Genomic DNA, 16,250 nt, shown 5'->3' with positions numbered 1-16,250 from the left:
TTCCACTGGGAGCACCTGCGCCTGGGGAGATAACTCTGATCACAAACAGGAAGCAGACCTTTCAGCTCAGGGTACTTCTTTTACAGGGTAAACAGCCTGATGAACACCGTGAGTAAAGTATGAACACACACACACACACACACACACACACACACACAGAAATAACCCCCCCCCCCCCCCCTATCAGTGGTTAGGTTACATGGCTCTTTTTCAGCAAATTAAACCAGATTTCTTTTTTAAAGTGTCGTTGCTATAGCAATGGAGAGTTCCTGGTTACACAAATGCAGTCCGCGCCATGTCACCTCAGTTGTAGCACAGTGGGCACAACCAACCATAATGAGAGACAGAAAGAGAAAGCGATAGAATGAAAGGACAGAAAGAGAGAGAGAGCGATAGAATGAAAGGACAGAAAGAGAAGAGAGCGGAGACCGCACAAAAAAACATTTGAATCAGAGGCCGGCCCCCTCTGGGTTCAAAACAATACAGATGCCAAGAATCAGCGTGTAGTATTACAGAAGCCATGACAGATTGTACAGAAACAAATGACCCTCATTAACCGCTTCAAAATAAATTAGAAAAAAACACAAAAAAGCAAACTGAACTGCAGGCTTTTTGCACACCATGATTAAAGCTGATCTTTTAATTACAGGTCATTTAGAGAACCAGCACCGCAAAAATTCCAGAAGTCTTACCAACTCTGACAGACGAGTTTAACATCGAGGCAAAAACCTAATAAAACAAAACCCACACAGTCAGATCCACACTTATGGGCTCTCCACTGTCTTGGCTTTCCTTGCAGTGGCCGAGATGGTGAGGCAGCAGACACCATGTTTGCGCTGAAAGCGCCCCTGAATTCCACCCATAGTCAGCCCCAGTGCTGCGGCAGCAAAGGCCGTCTGTCTCCCTGACAATGACCCCGGCTGTCTGTGGACACAAAGCACGGATCAATCACTGTCAAGCCACAGCTACTGTGTGCTACGGTTAGGACAACATAGCACCCTTCATTCGATGGTCTCGCTCACTTGCTTGGACACACACACACACACACACACACACACACACACACACACACACACACACACACACACACACACACACACACACACACACACATGTGCTTGCACATCCCCTCACACATGCCCCTACTCACTTCCGAGAGGCATTCTAGGAAGATAAAGCTAGTGCTGACACTTCAGGAGATGGCAGGGAAAGATAGCAGCAACTTGTGCAAAGCACTGGCCAGTTTATGGTAGACGCTGGCCTAGGGAGATGGTCAAGAATAGGTCACGGCGTGGTCACGCATGCAGTTCATGCCATGAAACCGAGACAGAAATGAAAGACTTCCCCTCAAGCTCCAGGACTGGCAAGGAGATGACCTTTACAGATACTCCCTCGGGTATTGAACCAGGAAGGAAAAGAGAAAAACAAGACTCGGGGTGATGAAAGGATGAGACTTGGCTGTCCCAATATATTCAATCATGTCGCTTCCTGCAACACTCCAGGATCCGCATTTCTTTGAGGATAGCCTCTGCTTAAGAAATGGTGTGGGGAGGGAAACAGGTGGTTCTGTCATGTGTGAATGTAACTTTACCAACCAGGTGATTTAGTGTCTGGGTTTATCTCTTCTCGTTTTTCTCTTTAAAATCTGGAGACATGTCCCAACTTGATGGAGATCACAGCAATTAAACCTCATGCTTCTGTGAGGTGTCAAGGTAGTTTCTCATGGTCTTTTCCTTGGTGAAGGGGTCTGCTCCTCCTCCTTTCCCAGCCGGTCTCAGAGAGGAAAATCTTAAGAGGTTCTGGGAGGCCAATTTCTTTCGCAGCTGCACTGGAAGGGCTTGCATGAAAAGGGGACAAGGGTTTCAGCCGACAAGCAAGCAAGCAAATCGCTTGACCTCAGAGTCGAGTAGCACACATAAATCTTGCGTAACAGTGGCTCAGATTTGGTCTGTACATACTTCTTCTGACTTACTCACACAAGATCTTCAAAGAGATGACAACACTCACACCCTGCAGGGATGGTATTTAGCAGGTTTTGTTTCATACACAAAATTCATCAGGTTTAATAGGCGTGAACTGAAGTTACTGAAACGTACACACATGCATATCCACAGGCCTCAAAATTACATTCAACCCCTAAGGATGGGTGAACAATTGAACTTAAATTTCAATTATGATTATGGCTTCCAATGATTATGAAAAGGTTAGCGATAAAACGATTATTTTGCGGCATTACGCTTTGCAATGACGCTCTCGTTTGGTTTGGTGCTATAAATCCAGTGCACCCCTTGTGCTGTTAGCGCATTGCACTTTCACCCCTCCCTAAAAACCCAAAGTCACTAGCCAGGCTGGGACATGTTTAGTTCAGCTCGAGCCAAGACAACAGCACTGAGGGTCCAGAGCCGCAGGCTCATATACACAATCACACAATCCGTTTTTTCCCATAACGCAGCACCCCTAACCACCCCTACAGAGTGGGACTGAAACAAAAGCAATAGTGAAGGAGTTAAACTGAACTTCAGACACCCCAACTAGACAAAGTTCAAGTTCCAGTTATCAGTGGGACGGGAGGCTTCACTTCCTGTCCTCCTCTCCTCTGCCTTGCCTTCCCTCCACAGCCCCACAGAGCATCTGGTCCCTGTTACTTCCTGTATCTGTACAGGCGGTGAAAGAGAGGTCAAAGTCTAAACACTGATATGCTTCAATCATGAACCAAATTAATCTGCACCACTGAGCAATGTTGTTCTTGAGGTTGTCCGATAAACTCTCTGGCAGCACATTAGCTTGCAGACAGAATAGATTATGTCAGCCTTGCACCTGATCCAAGGGTATTCTGGGATGTTTTCTTCAATCGGGGACCTCTAGGCTGAGGGGCTGTAGCTCCGCCCGGGGTTCACTCACCTCTCAATGGGAGTTCCACGCCCTGCGGTTGCACAGAGCACACCCTAAGCAGGCTGTGCAAGGCATGCTCAACTGGGACAAGAAGGAGCTAGGCTTTCAGGATTTACTTTTCAGTCGTTATAGTGGGATTTAGCCACAACATCAGTCATGATTAGAAAAATAAATGGACACCCCTTCCTCAATTCCATTTTGAGTACCGTAATTTCCGGACTATTGAGCGCACCTGAATATAAGCCTTACCCACTGAATTTAAAAAAAATAATTATTTTTAACATAAATAAGCCGCACATGTCTATAAGCCGCAGGTGCCTACCGGTACATTGAAACAAATGAACTTTACACAGGCTTAAATGAATATCAAAAGTAATACAATAGTGATGCATATTATTAGTTTTGCCAGTTACGATAAGTGCACTGTTGCTTTAAGAGAGCACAGTTGCAAGAGTCAATCAGAAGCTAGAACGTTAGATTGAAGACAGTGAGATAGAAGAAAGACGCTAGTTTGAAACCAGTGAGCTAAAGAACTTGAAAAGACTGGATTTGTATTGTTGTAAACTGTTTTGAGTTGTGTTCTGTCTACGCCGGTAGACTGTGGTTATTTTGACATTAGTTAAGTTATTGAGATACTGAGAAATCGCGTGGAGCTAAGCATCCATGCGGCTGCATCCATGCTAGCATCCTAGCTCCACAAAGCCACCGTAAACACAAAGCCACCGTATACAGTCACAGGTATCATAATCCATAAATTAGCCGCGTCGTTGTTTAAGCCGCGAGGTTCAAAGCGTGGGGAAAAAGTAGCGGCTTATAGTCCGGAAATTACGGTAGTTATTTTTCCTGTCTGGATTTACAGTCACACAAATGAGAGCCTACTACACAATACTATACACAACTGCCTCCTTTCTGTAATGTTCCATTTCCTCTTACAAGCAACATTAATGTACAGTGTTTTCCCAACTATAAACCGCACTGTATTTAAACCGCATTACAGTATTTTATGTCATTTTACAAAACAAACCGGTGTATTCGTTGACAATCACGTAAAACTAAATGCCACGTAGTTGAGGTTAACTGGCATGAGACCTTGCATGTTTTACACCTCTCATGGGTCACAGAGGTTCACGCTCTGTAGCATTCTGTTCGAAACAGTCACGTGGGAATACACAACACCTGTTCGTTTATCGTTATGGAAGACTGACTGCGAATGAAAATTTGTTATCTATCCCATTTTGTTTTTACCTGCTACTGTACATTAATGGGATTCATATGTGTGTGAGAGAGAGAGAGAGAGAGAGAAAAAAAGGGAGAGAGACTTAACCTGGGAATTGTACTGTGCATGTTACTTTAATTCCCATTCATAGGCCGCACCCGAGTATTAACCACAGGGCTGCTGAAATGTATAAACTATGGTTAACGGTCAGGAAATTACTGTAAAAAACTATCCATAATCAGGGTCTATACATGGCTTCCATTCAACAGACGGTCTGAGAACTCCATCCAGACAGCTGTTGAATCTGGTCAGTGTGGGTGTAAGGTTTGGGATGTTATTGTGGATTAGTTTGGACTCCAGAGGCTGACTTGTCAAGATGCCGATGTTATGACATCATCTTGTTCCCTAAAACAACAGACACATACTCACAGAAGAAAGAGAAATCCACCCCTTCATTTTTCACCACCAACGCCCACAAGACCCTCTTGAGGGAGCACATCTGGGGTCGACCCCACCCCTTATGACGACTTCGACAATCTGGAGCCCAGGAGGAGTTCTCTGAAGGACAGAGGGTCTGGTCCCAAACAGGGCTGTACCCCAAGTCAGGGTCCCCAAATCTCCCTCTCCACACTACACTCCACTCCACTCTCAAGGGAAACAGAAAAGCTTTGAAGATGCAAATCTTCCATCACCCGTGTCACAACCACCCAACCAAACATAATAGAAACCCATAACATGTGAAAAAAGGCAGGTCCAGATCCACACAGTAGGGCACACCACACATAGTTGGGCTAAGGCATCGACATGCAGCTTTAGCGTCCACATTCTTAAAGACACTTCTTTCCGTAACAGTCTACAAAACAGTTTAAAAACGTCAAAGTGATATTGTGATTGTCAAGATGTTGCATAGGTTCCAGTGTAGCTACTTCTACATAGCGTCAATAGGCCAGCTAAGACTGGGGGCTCTAAATGGAGCGCAGGAATATGTGCTGAATAATGCCCCAGTGTATCTGAATAATCCAAAACCATAGAATGAAACTCCAGCTGGTTCAGTTTCACCTGACAAATATGTGGATAGACTCAGGCAATGTCACAACATTCACATGGCATTGCTGCACTCAACAAAACACAAGAGTTTTTCCCCACCCTTTTCTGTCTTTATTGGGGTAATAAAAAAAGAAAGTGTGTGTGATGGTGCCACCTTAATCACATGGCTCCACATGACTAAAGACAGTCCATGGAATCTCTCAGTCATCCAAATCATTTGTGAATTTCTAGGGGGGGGGGGGGGGGGGGGGGGGTCCAAATCAACTCATTGGACATGGACATAGCTTTGTGTACAGTTCACTGAACGCCCTGCTTTAAAAAAATAAAATAATAATAATCCACATTTTAACAGCACCATCTGGAATAAACTGCAGCAGATTTGACAATTGGTGTCAAAATGCTGAATGTTCAAACGCTGATAATTCACCCGTCCACATTAAAACATGGATTACTGGATTATGAACCAAAATGCGCACGCTCGCGCGCGCACACAAACACACACCATGTGACATTGGGAGAATTTACACCACAGACCAAACATATGACAATGAAGTGAGATCCATTTCATCAACCACACTTTCAATGATGAATTCTTATTTCAAACAAACACCCAAGAGCTACATTAGATAGGGGGTTGCATTTTCCAATCACACACCAAGGTTCCATTTTCCCAGATAAACCCACTGCCATGGGACTGCCATGTCCTAAATCCATCAATTATCCATCCCAGTAGTACTGAATCAGGGATTAAGGTTGGTGGCCATTCAGACTACATGCATAACCACAAAACAAAATGGTGACAAAATGTGCAGGCACAGTAAGACCACAGAGGAAGAAGAGAGAGAGAGAGAGGGAGGAAAATAAACAGAGCTGGACATTGTCGACGAGAGACAGATAGATAGTGATAGATCGAGGGAGAAGCAGTTTCAACAGTCTAGTCCGTGGCCTCCCCTTCTGAAAGGCCAGTCCGCCGCTTCTCCTTTTATTCAGCTCTGAATGGCTGAGTGTTGAGCATCTGAATAATACAAATCTCTCATAACTGCCCATTGTCCCTCCTAAATTCTCTTATTCTCTGCCTGTTAGTGCACTGAAGCGTGCGCCGGAGCGCCCCTCCCCCCCAAACCCCCCAGCGCTCCCTCCTGCATTCCCTTCCTAGGTCTCGCGGAGTTCCCCCGGAGAGACTGGCTCGACACAGGTGCACTGGCATTGCCATGGAAACAGGCCGCAAAGGTATACATGGCCCACAAGAGAGACTCTGGCATCATTTGGTTTTGGACAGGTTAATGTGCTCGAACTGTCTGGGGGAAACTCTCTGTTGTCTTCTTTCATCAAAGGACGGAACAACAGATTTGATAAAAGAATAGAGATCAAGGTTGTCACTGTGTAAACCAAGATATTTTCTCTGTGGCACACAGACATGTTTAGGAAACATTCATGACAATCTGATTACTTGAGGACATTTCTGTGTACAAAACAAGAGTTGAATAAATGTTTGTGCACAGAGATGACAGTGTAACATTATGTTTCAATTGGTTTTCAGTTCTTAGTGGAACCTTGCCTTCCAGAGCTAAAAGATGAAGTGAACCACCCACCACTCTAACTAAACACTAAGCCAGGTCTGTGTTTGCAATCATTGCTTACAGAACTCTCATGTCCCCTTAGCTAACCTAGTTTGTTGGGATCACAGGGACCGATATTTATTTTCCCATGCAACAGCACATAAGTGCCATAACACAGCCCCAAATCTGTTAAAAATAGCATATGAACTTTGCCTTTGTAAAGGGGGAAAGGGGGTGAAGGGCTGTCGAATGGGGTGTTGGGGGTGGGGGACAGGAAGTCAGCCACAGTGACACACTCCATCCGTCCTATGTTTTCCTTCACATCTGCTCTTCTTATCTTAATTCTCTTCCTTTTATATCTCTTTTAATCATTCTCTCTCACTCTCATTTACGCAGGACTTCATTGCTCTCTTTTGTTAGCAAAGGCAGTTGACCACATCATGCCATGGCCTACAATATACCAGCATGAGTTGCATTTTTGATGTTATCTTCACCATGATGAATGCACACAACTCAATGGGACTCACAAGACCCTGATGCGACTGCATGATGTAACCTCAACCCTCGACCAAAACCTGTTTACCTTTTCAAAGACAAAACACACAGAGAGCTATTGTCTTTCCCCACACGCAAAGCTCAGCTTTCCACACAAGCACTACTTCAGGGAAGTTTAGATGCAATTGAACCGAGCTGTAACAAGGTAATGCAAGCCGTCAAGTGCTTCCTTCTCCCTCACCACAGGTTAAGACCATAGTCAACAAGAGATTTCCAAAAGGCATGGTTACGGGTAGGACCTCTTCCTAAAAATAAAAAATCAGCTAACATATTACATTTTAAAAGGGCAAAAGAAAGAAGTGGAGGGGTAAATGGGGTGGGGGTCATGAATGCAAAAGACAACCACTAGTGGCTGAGGAGACAAGAGCACTCTGTGAGAACCCCTCTGGCAATTAGTATTCCTTGACCCCAATGAGATGGGGAGAGAGTTCTATAACTAAGACCACCAGAAACGACCGTGTACTGACGTTCAGGGCATCCCCCCCCAAGAGAAGACGTTAAGGCCCCATTTGAGGCCCCCGGGTTTTTTTACAGCCCTGACTTTGATCATGTGTCGTTATCCTGTACAGTTCCCGCTGCTAAATATGATAGGCGAGGACATGAAGGGTTACTCCAACACACAGTGCAATAACTTACAGCAGAGAGAGCTTGAGGGACAGGTTGTTAGAAGGAGAAAAGAAAGACGGAGCAATGGGTGGACACCTCTATAAGGCCGTGGCAATCAACTGACAGAGCTATCCTGTAGCACAAATAAGCTATGCAAGAGGGGCACATAGCTTAAATGAGCACAAACCTAGTCTCTCCAGGCGGCATGGGTCACCAACCACTGCTGAGACAGCCTTCAAATTTGCCTTGATATAATTCAAGTATCTGAGCCAAATTACTTCTTTTCTTTCTGGAGAGCTTTGGCTGCTAAATTGGACTCCAGCAGATAATCTCTTTTTAACTATGTTTGGTAAGAAGCCAAATCATAGGTATTTTTTAGGCAAGCTTATATTTTTTTATCTGTTTCAGACCTGGATGCACGCTGTGCCTTTCTTTCAGTGTCCCTCTGCCATAAGAGGCCTGCTGTGGTGAAAGGATACTACAACAAATGCAGTGTTTGTGCCAGCCTGCAGACCATGTTTGACACTTGCTCTTTTGAGACCGATCCTTTGGTTAATTTTCACCAGACAAGGTCAAATCACACAGAAACCAAATTCTAGCCTATTTGCATATAGCTCTCTGTTCAAAAACAACAGGACTGTTGACTGACTACGTCATCCTATGGTGGTTTGCTGTATCATTCAAATCTTTGAAAAAAACTGGGTAGGTAGGTGGTCAATATTTTTTTGTCTTGTTCTAGTCTTATAGCCTTCTAATAGGTTCTCCAAAGTCAGCAGATAAAAAAACGTGAAAAGAAAAAAAAAAAGGTCGGACCCAATTTCATTGAGTCGGTTGGGTTATGGCTAACAAACATTATTTTAAGGATGAACTTAGAGAACAAGAGCTACAATTCCTACATTGATCGTCGCCATATACTCTGTTCTTGCATGACGTTTATCTAAAACTAAAATAATGACATTTATAACACTTGTGTGTCTAGACTACATCATCCTGGCACGTCAGTCCCTCTATAGCGCACTGATGAGAGGGTTCCATAGGAGCTAGAGAGCTATGGGGACAATCCCTGAAGAAACATAGTGGCCAAGACAGGATGTAGGGAATGTAGGCCTCCAAAAAAGGGGTTGTGGGATGTTCCCACAACCCTTCCGAGTGGTTAAGCAATCGCTCTCTTGCGGCGAGCTCCAGAATTAGATGGGTGAGTAGTGTCAAGAGCGCCCAGTTCAAGCAGGAAACTCAGCATTAGATCAAAATGTGAGACCGCTTTGTTCTAAACTGATCTTAATCCCGTGCCTCGCTGTGAGAGAAGATGCTTAGTGTCCTAAAACCCCTTGCAGTCTTCCCCTCTTTAGCAACAATTTAAAGTTGGCATGTCAAAGCCATTATGACATACCTCCGACACCCTGTCAACTTATCATCTACTCTAGAAGCTTATTAAACTTCTGTATATTCTGATCAGGTAAAAGGTTTAGTCCATTTCAAGCTGGAAAGTACAATCAAGCTTTATACACAGAATACCAGAATATAGGCTTACACAGTAAATAGACAAAATAATACTGGTAATCTTTATGCAAGAGGTTTAAAAAAACAAACAAACAAACAACAAATAATGTAGTGTAGTATCCTTATATTTTTAAGTCGATATTACATTGATACAGCGCGCCAAACATCACAATATTTATTTATTTATTTAATCTTATGATTTTTATTTTATTCTATTTTAGTACACAAGTCTACTCTGATAACATTGCCTTTGAAGTGCACAAGATGGCCCAAGACCTCGTTCTTCTATTGTGTCACAGCGGAAACTAGATAGGAAATCAGAGTTGAGAACAAATTTATAGCGCCAATTTGGTTGCAGAGACACCCAGTATACAAAATGCGCCATCTGCTTTCAAGTCAAGAGTGTGGCTATATTTCGGCTTAATAATGGAAGAAATAAATTGCAATATATCGCAGAATCAAATCGCAATACTTGCATCGTAAATTGTAAAGAATCGCATTATTTTCACATTATGGTCCAAATATTGTGACTACTCTGTGGCTATTCACTCCTAGAATGCAATATCTTTTGCCCCATAGTCTTTTTCGCTCATAATAGCTGGTATTGCTTTGGTGAATGAGCTGTACAGGCAAAGGCCTTGTGAAGTAAATGATGTTGTCATACACATACTGTACTGGCTGTGCAGCTGCATTCTGACAAAGAAGTCATGTTTCGTGGAATTCTGCGGCAAGACTCAACCACAGCCAGCATACACGTGGTCTGGGTTGAGACCATTATCAAAACGCACAGATCAAAAATTTAGACATGTGCTATCTGACTACAGGGTTTACTGACAACTTGAGGACACAAGGACTGGCTACTCCTTGCAAACTAACTTTTAAGAGTAAAATTACATTTAACTTCCATGTTTTTTAGTTACATGTAATCGTGTGCCAAGTCTTCTCTCTGCTTTTGGTGACATACGCTTAGGTTGAGGCAGAAATGTTACACAGCAACAGCGGCCACTAAGAGATAAGAGATAACAGAACAGCAGTACTGGAAGGATTTCCCACAGCTGATAACACAAAAGCAGAACCCCTGACTGACAAACAGCCCCAATCCCCCATGTCACAGAACCCAAGTTTTAACACACAGACCGCTCACAGCACGACAGTACCACGGAATGTGCCAAAGAATGTGCGCGCAGACTCTCCGAGGCTTATCTCAGGCATGAAAATTATACGTTGGGGCATTTTTAATTCTACCTAGAGCATTCTGGAAGACGACTGCGCAGTACAGAGCATAGAAATCTGCCATAGACCTTATTTTAATCCTACACACTGCAACCCTGCACTGAGGTCCTGTGCAATTATGAGACAACCCCCCTGCCATCACAATCTCTACACAGTGACAATGGGGCACTGTAGTTCCTCACATCCTCATTGTGCTTCTCAATGACCCATCCAGAGACCGGAAGTGTTTTGTTCACTAAAAGTTCATATGATCAAAAATGTTTCAAACAAGCAAAGGGACTGAGAAAATATGATGTTAAAGAGGTAGTACACATTTAAATAGTTGCCATCTACTATTTAAAATCCAATCCCAGGATGCTGATGTAGATAGGTCCCAAATGGTTAACTCTACGTCATGATATACATTTGAATAAAACCTCATACCACCCTCATACACTTTATGCCTACAACTACCAGCAAAAATGTAAACATGTTGCTTTAAGCATTCACCATAAAATCATTACAAAATGTGTTACTAATGTTTCCAAAGAGAAACGCCTCTCCTTTGCATTCCATGGAAATGAGAGAACTTTCAGAATGAGATCAGCACTTCCTTTTTGTGTGACTGCGAAAAGTTTGTAAACAGAGTAAACCGTCTCCATCACCCCTTCTCAGACCACTTCTGTCATAACCACTGAAGCCATCACTGACAGCCTACCCAACTGAAACACAGGGATATGGTTTGAGAGGGAGAACTGAAGGTCTGTGACGTGTTGAATGTACACATGCAAGTTGGGGACTATAGCTGGAACCATAGTTATGCTTTGACAGAGGTTTAGAGATTTTAATTGCAATTGGATTGCCTCCAACATGGCCGTCTTTCCATTAAGGGTGTCTGCAAAATGTGGCGTCCCTCTGGGTTGCTGCAATCTGTCCATAGGTTCCACAGTGCAGACTATAGAGTGGTCTGGGCACTCAGACAAAAAGGCCCAAGGATCGAAAATGAAATGCCAATCTTATTGACTATATTAGCAAACGTGGTTCAAATCAAAACTTGGTGCAAATCATGTAAATACAATAGTGTGAACTATATGACAAAATGTCTTAAGTGTGCCGTGTATTGGATTTGTATCTTAATAAGGAGTCGTTGACGGCGGGAAGTAAACATGGGCAACAACTTGCTGCTCTATCCTTTCATAACGATTATCGTTACTCGGAGAAACCAGTCGGCATGACAAGACAAATTCAGGTTCAACAGCTGGTATGAAAATGTAACGTTTGCCAGCAAACACAAGCCAAGTTAGATCAGGACTGCACTGACTCCTATGATTCTACAAGTAGGCTACAGAATTGTCACATCGACCTTACGCTGATTAGTTTCATTTCCAAGGATAATGATTAGGCTAAAAATATTCATTATAGGGCAACTGTCCTACATGACGTAGAATAGGCCCAACTAGACAACAATAAGGGTCTGCTACTCCATGGTCTTACAGTCATCTCCTACCTGGCAACCTAGCGGGATAAAATGGCGTCGTCAGCCTCTCAACATGAGCTAAAGTTGAGTTTAAGACTCGCGACTTCCGACACTATCACCAGCTACAGCATGAATTAACTCAGTCTCTGCATAACAAGGGGACATCTTTAAATTCTTACGCAGATATGTAAAAACAGCACATTGCAAATGCTCTCTCGCCTAGTTATCCAAGTATGAGCGCTGTAACTCAGTCTGCAGCCTGGACCACACCATCAGCAGTCTGCTGCTAAGGACTCTGATTTTGGGCACGTGCTAAGCACCCGCTGGAGGAATCCTGAAGTCAATCAAAACTTGTACCGACTTTCTTACAGCACGAACTAGATAGCTTGGAACAATAGACTCGTTGAGTACAGTTGGCTAGTATTAACCATGCAGGTAGTTGATGACGGACGGCTTTTACAGAGAAGTGACCACCAAAACCTATCATTAGCCATCCGTGCGTTAATAACTTATCCACCATGCCCAAACCGATGCATTTTTAATAGCTGAAAACATCGAACTAGGAAACAAAACAGATAAAGAAACGAGGCAGCATGAGCTACCACAGAAAGAGGATTATCGCTGTCAACAACGTTAGCAAGGCATACTACAAATCAGGGCAAATTGAGTATCACGGCATTAGCAAAAATGTGGGAGATTACTATTACATAAAACATGCAAACTTAATGTGCCCAACATGTAATGGTTCTGGTTAAAAGCCATCATCCACCGGTTTTGTTTACAGACACAAATAACGTTACGTGTTGGCTGAGTCAGTTAGCTTACCGTCATAACATCTTAAATCTGATGTAGCGGAAAACGTGCATTGTTGTAACTTAACAATTTCAATTGTTGCAAGCAATCCATGATAATTGTAAATGGATTAGACACGTTTAACAAGCGCTACACATTGGCATTATGCCTTTATGCAAATATCCACATGGTAACGTAGATGTACATGTCAATGACTGAGACACTATCTACTCAACAAGCATTAGTTGCAGTATAGCTGCATCGTGTTATGCTCCGCCATGGAGCCAACCTCCATAGCATCAAGTTTAGCATATCATCAAACAAATCTGACGGCCTACTCGCACACCTTTCTGAGTCTGTTCGACTCTGATAAACATGCCCAGAGGGTCCAAATTGATGAGCAATGATACGAACATAAATTAGTTTTACTTACGGTACCTGGTGTTGTTAAACAAGTTGAGTAGCAAACACTTTACAGGCTGTTCTCTTGAAGTGAGCTCCCAACAACCCCTCAGATTTAAAATTGAAATTCCCACACCACAAACTAACTGGGAGAAAAGCCAACGTAAGTTACTTGAATATTACACACCCTCCCCCTCACTGAAAACAGTGACACACATCTTCGATTTGATTGGTCCGAGTGTATTATTGAGCTACAAGCTTACACTGCTACTGGTTCGTTTTTATGACTGTAAAACACGCCTTTTTGATTGGTTGCCTCCAGAATGCAGGTTGTAGACCGCTCGTAAATGTTTTCAACTTGCGGTAAAATATCGCCGACTGCTGGAATACTTTTGAAATGCAGTATTCTTTGAAATAAGGTGAATATCATTTGTCTTGTGGTCTAAACTCTAAACAGACATAAAAAGAGGCGTTTGTTTTTTGTTGAAAGGAGGTCATAATTCCAAAGCATGTGATGAGTATATAAAATAACCATAGCCATGTTATTATTGCTGTCCCAGTATATTTGTAATTGAGATTAGACACATAGCCTGTCACAAAGCCTATAGAAATCCGATGAAAAACACATTGTGCACCATATTCTAAACTCGATCTCAGTAATTTCAAACATGAATATATGTGATGGTGTGATCTTGAACAAAATCTGTTTCTGGACACATTTAAAGATGATTGACAGAATTTTTTATCTGATCCCCAGGCAAGTTAAATAAAGAATTAGCACATAAAGTAATTATTTTTCATCTGCAAAGACATATTTGTGCAAAGCATTGAGCAGACACAACGCAACAGCTACTAGTGTCATTCTTCATCACCTATCCTTTATGTACTATACACATAAGCAGTGCACTCCACCTCATGAATATCTTAAGGGTGTTTTCTGGACTTAAGCATAGATTACCGTAAGCATTTTTCAGTGGGTACTGTAAACATTCCTCAGTGAAGTTTACAGTTTATCACTCTCTGCAGTATACACCATACTACTCCATTAAATAGAACATAAACAAATTGAGTACACTCATGACCTTAACATTAATTAATTAGGATGTCCATGACCTTACAAATCAAAAGTCAAAGTGCAACTTCCCCAATTGAATAAGACGTGTGAAGTTAAAAGACAAGTCGATAATTCAAACTACCTCATGAACGCCACAACAGATTACATGTCCACACCATTTAAGAGTAAAGCAGTGGCAAAATTGTGAGCATTTATAAATGTACAGTATGATAAAAAAAAAAAAAACATATCACAGAAAACATGTGAGAAGGATCTGAGCCCAGAATCTCTGAAAAGAAGGTGAAACATCTCGGCAACATAGGATCTTAAAGAAACTCACCACAGGATGTACCGGATCACAGGAATAGCACCGACCCAATCCATGTCAGCAAAGTGCAAAAACAAAAGGAACAAAAATATTTAGACAAATGTTACTTTACATTTTAACTGGAAAATTCTACAAAATGCTAAATCTACCCTTTCACTCAAAATCAATAATCAAAATACTTAAGTCATAACCTCAAAATACACATTACCTGAGTCTCACAGCACTTGACTCAAGTCAAAACACATAACAAAATTTAAATTCAAACAATGAAAACCCTCCAAACTTGATTAGCATCATATGTTTAATGAATTTACCAGGTACTAATGTTCCTCACAAAACCCTCTCCCCGGCTTGTTTCTTGTAAATACCCAGAGCATGGCTACACAGATTTCGGAAGGGATTAGCCGAAAGAATTATCGCAAGCCACCATCTGGCTCGCAGATATCAAACAGAATAAAACAAGGGTATTAAAAGATGTCAGTATCCTACCCTTTTTGGTTGTTGAGGGGACCGTTGAAAACACATCACCTGTGAGGATGGAGCTGTCGTGAGTTCGGGCTGGAGTTCAAAGCAGCTATCCCTAGGGGAAAAAATAGGCATGCTCTCACTCCCTCTAATTGCTGATTACAAAAGGAGGGCGATGTTAAAGGTAACGGTGTGGATTAACTGCGAGGGAGGCGACAGGCTGACTCTCGTGCACTTAAATCCCCTTGATGATAGCATGGGGTTGACTAGGAGCCTTGGAATGTTAATATTTTCTTTTTTGATTTAAGGTGCTTAAAGGGGGTAATGGCTGGAAGTTCCCAACAGACTCTTAAGTTCACAAGAGTGATGTATGTGCTCTTGTTATTTTCTGACAGGTTGCATTTAGAGCAGGATGATGATTGCCTGTGTGGGGCGCTGTGTGAATGACTGTCCCACGCAAATGTAATCCTGAACGTGACAACCTGCTTCCTGATAGGAGACATGCAAATTTGCCTCGACCGTTCGCCTGACTGCCACCGTCTCATTATGTTATCAGAAGGGCTTCTAGATGGACTTCTTTCAACTGACCATCTGCCAATACTGCATTCTGTAATGCTCTAGACTCATAATAACATGTATAATTTTAGAAGCCACATTTTGATCTCTGCAAGCTAAGCAGTGGCAAATATTAAAAGAGGCCCAAATTGTACTCCTTAAAATCTACGAAATAAGCAGAGGATTTTTATAACTGACATATTATATACCATTCACCATTCTGGCATTTTGACAAGCTAACAGTAACATGAAACCATTGCCCCAGCGGCAAACCTCTCATTACTGTACATGAACATCGTTTTCAGTTGTACCTCCTGGTCAAATATTTAGCAACAAAACACACTGTGTAACATAACACCAGAACTACAGAGTAATCTTTGAGAAGCATACCACAAACAAAAGGGTTTATGAGACTCACCTGAGACCGTGCTTCTTCAGGTACACTGTTTACACGGACACGTTTCAGTGTATGTTTGTATAGGAAGCTGGAAGCGGCGGAACTGGTCGTGCTCATACACTTGTTCCCTTTTTCTTGCAAGCACGTCTCCCCTCCTGAAGTCTGAAAGCATATCCGCGGTGTATGGTTACAA

General features: G+C 42.5%; 1 protein-coding gene across 15 annotated transcripts in view; it reads right to left on the bottom strand.

The window, feature by feature from the left end:
• epb41l2 (erythrocyte membrane protein band 4.1 like 2) overlaps positions 1-15,200 on the bottom strand; it is an 81,757-nt gene extending 66,557 nt beyond the window's left edge. For 4 of the 15 annotated variants that reach the window (XM_031581109.2, XM_031581100.2, XM_031581104.2 and 1 more), the window contains exon 1: positions 13,290-14,624. The gene's annotated coding sequence lies outside the window, so the exon portion shown is untranslated. The other 11 variants (XM_031581096.2, XM_031581101.2, XM_031581102.2 and 8 more) reach the window with 8 other exon arrangements.
• Between the last annotated feature and the right edge of the window lie 1,050 nt (positions 15,201-16,250).

The sequence above is a fragment of the Clupea harengus genome, chromosome 15 (assembly GCF_900700415.2).
Source record: "Clupea harengus chromosome 15, Ch_v2.0.2, whole genome shotgun sequence".
NCBI lineage: Eukaryota > Metazoa > Chordata > Actinopteri > Clupeiformes > Clupeidae > Clupea > Clupea harengus.
This window is presented reverse-complemented; position numbering and strand designations above follow the sequence as displayed.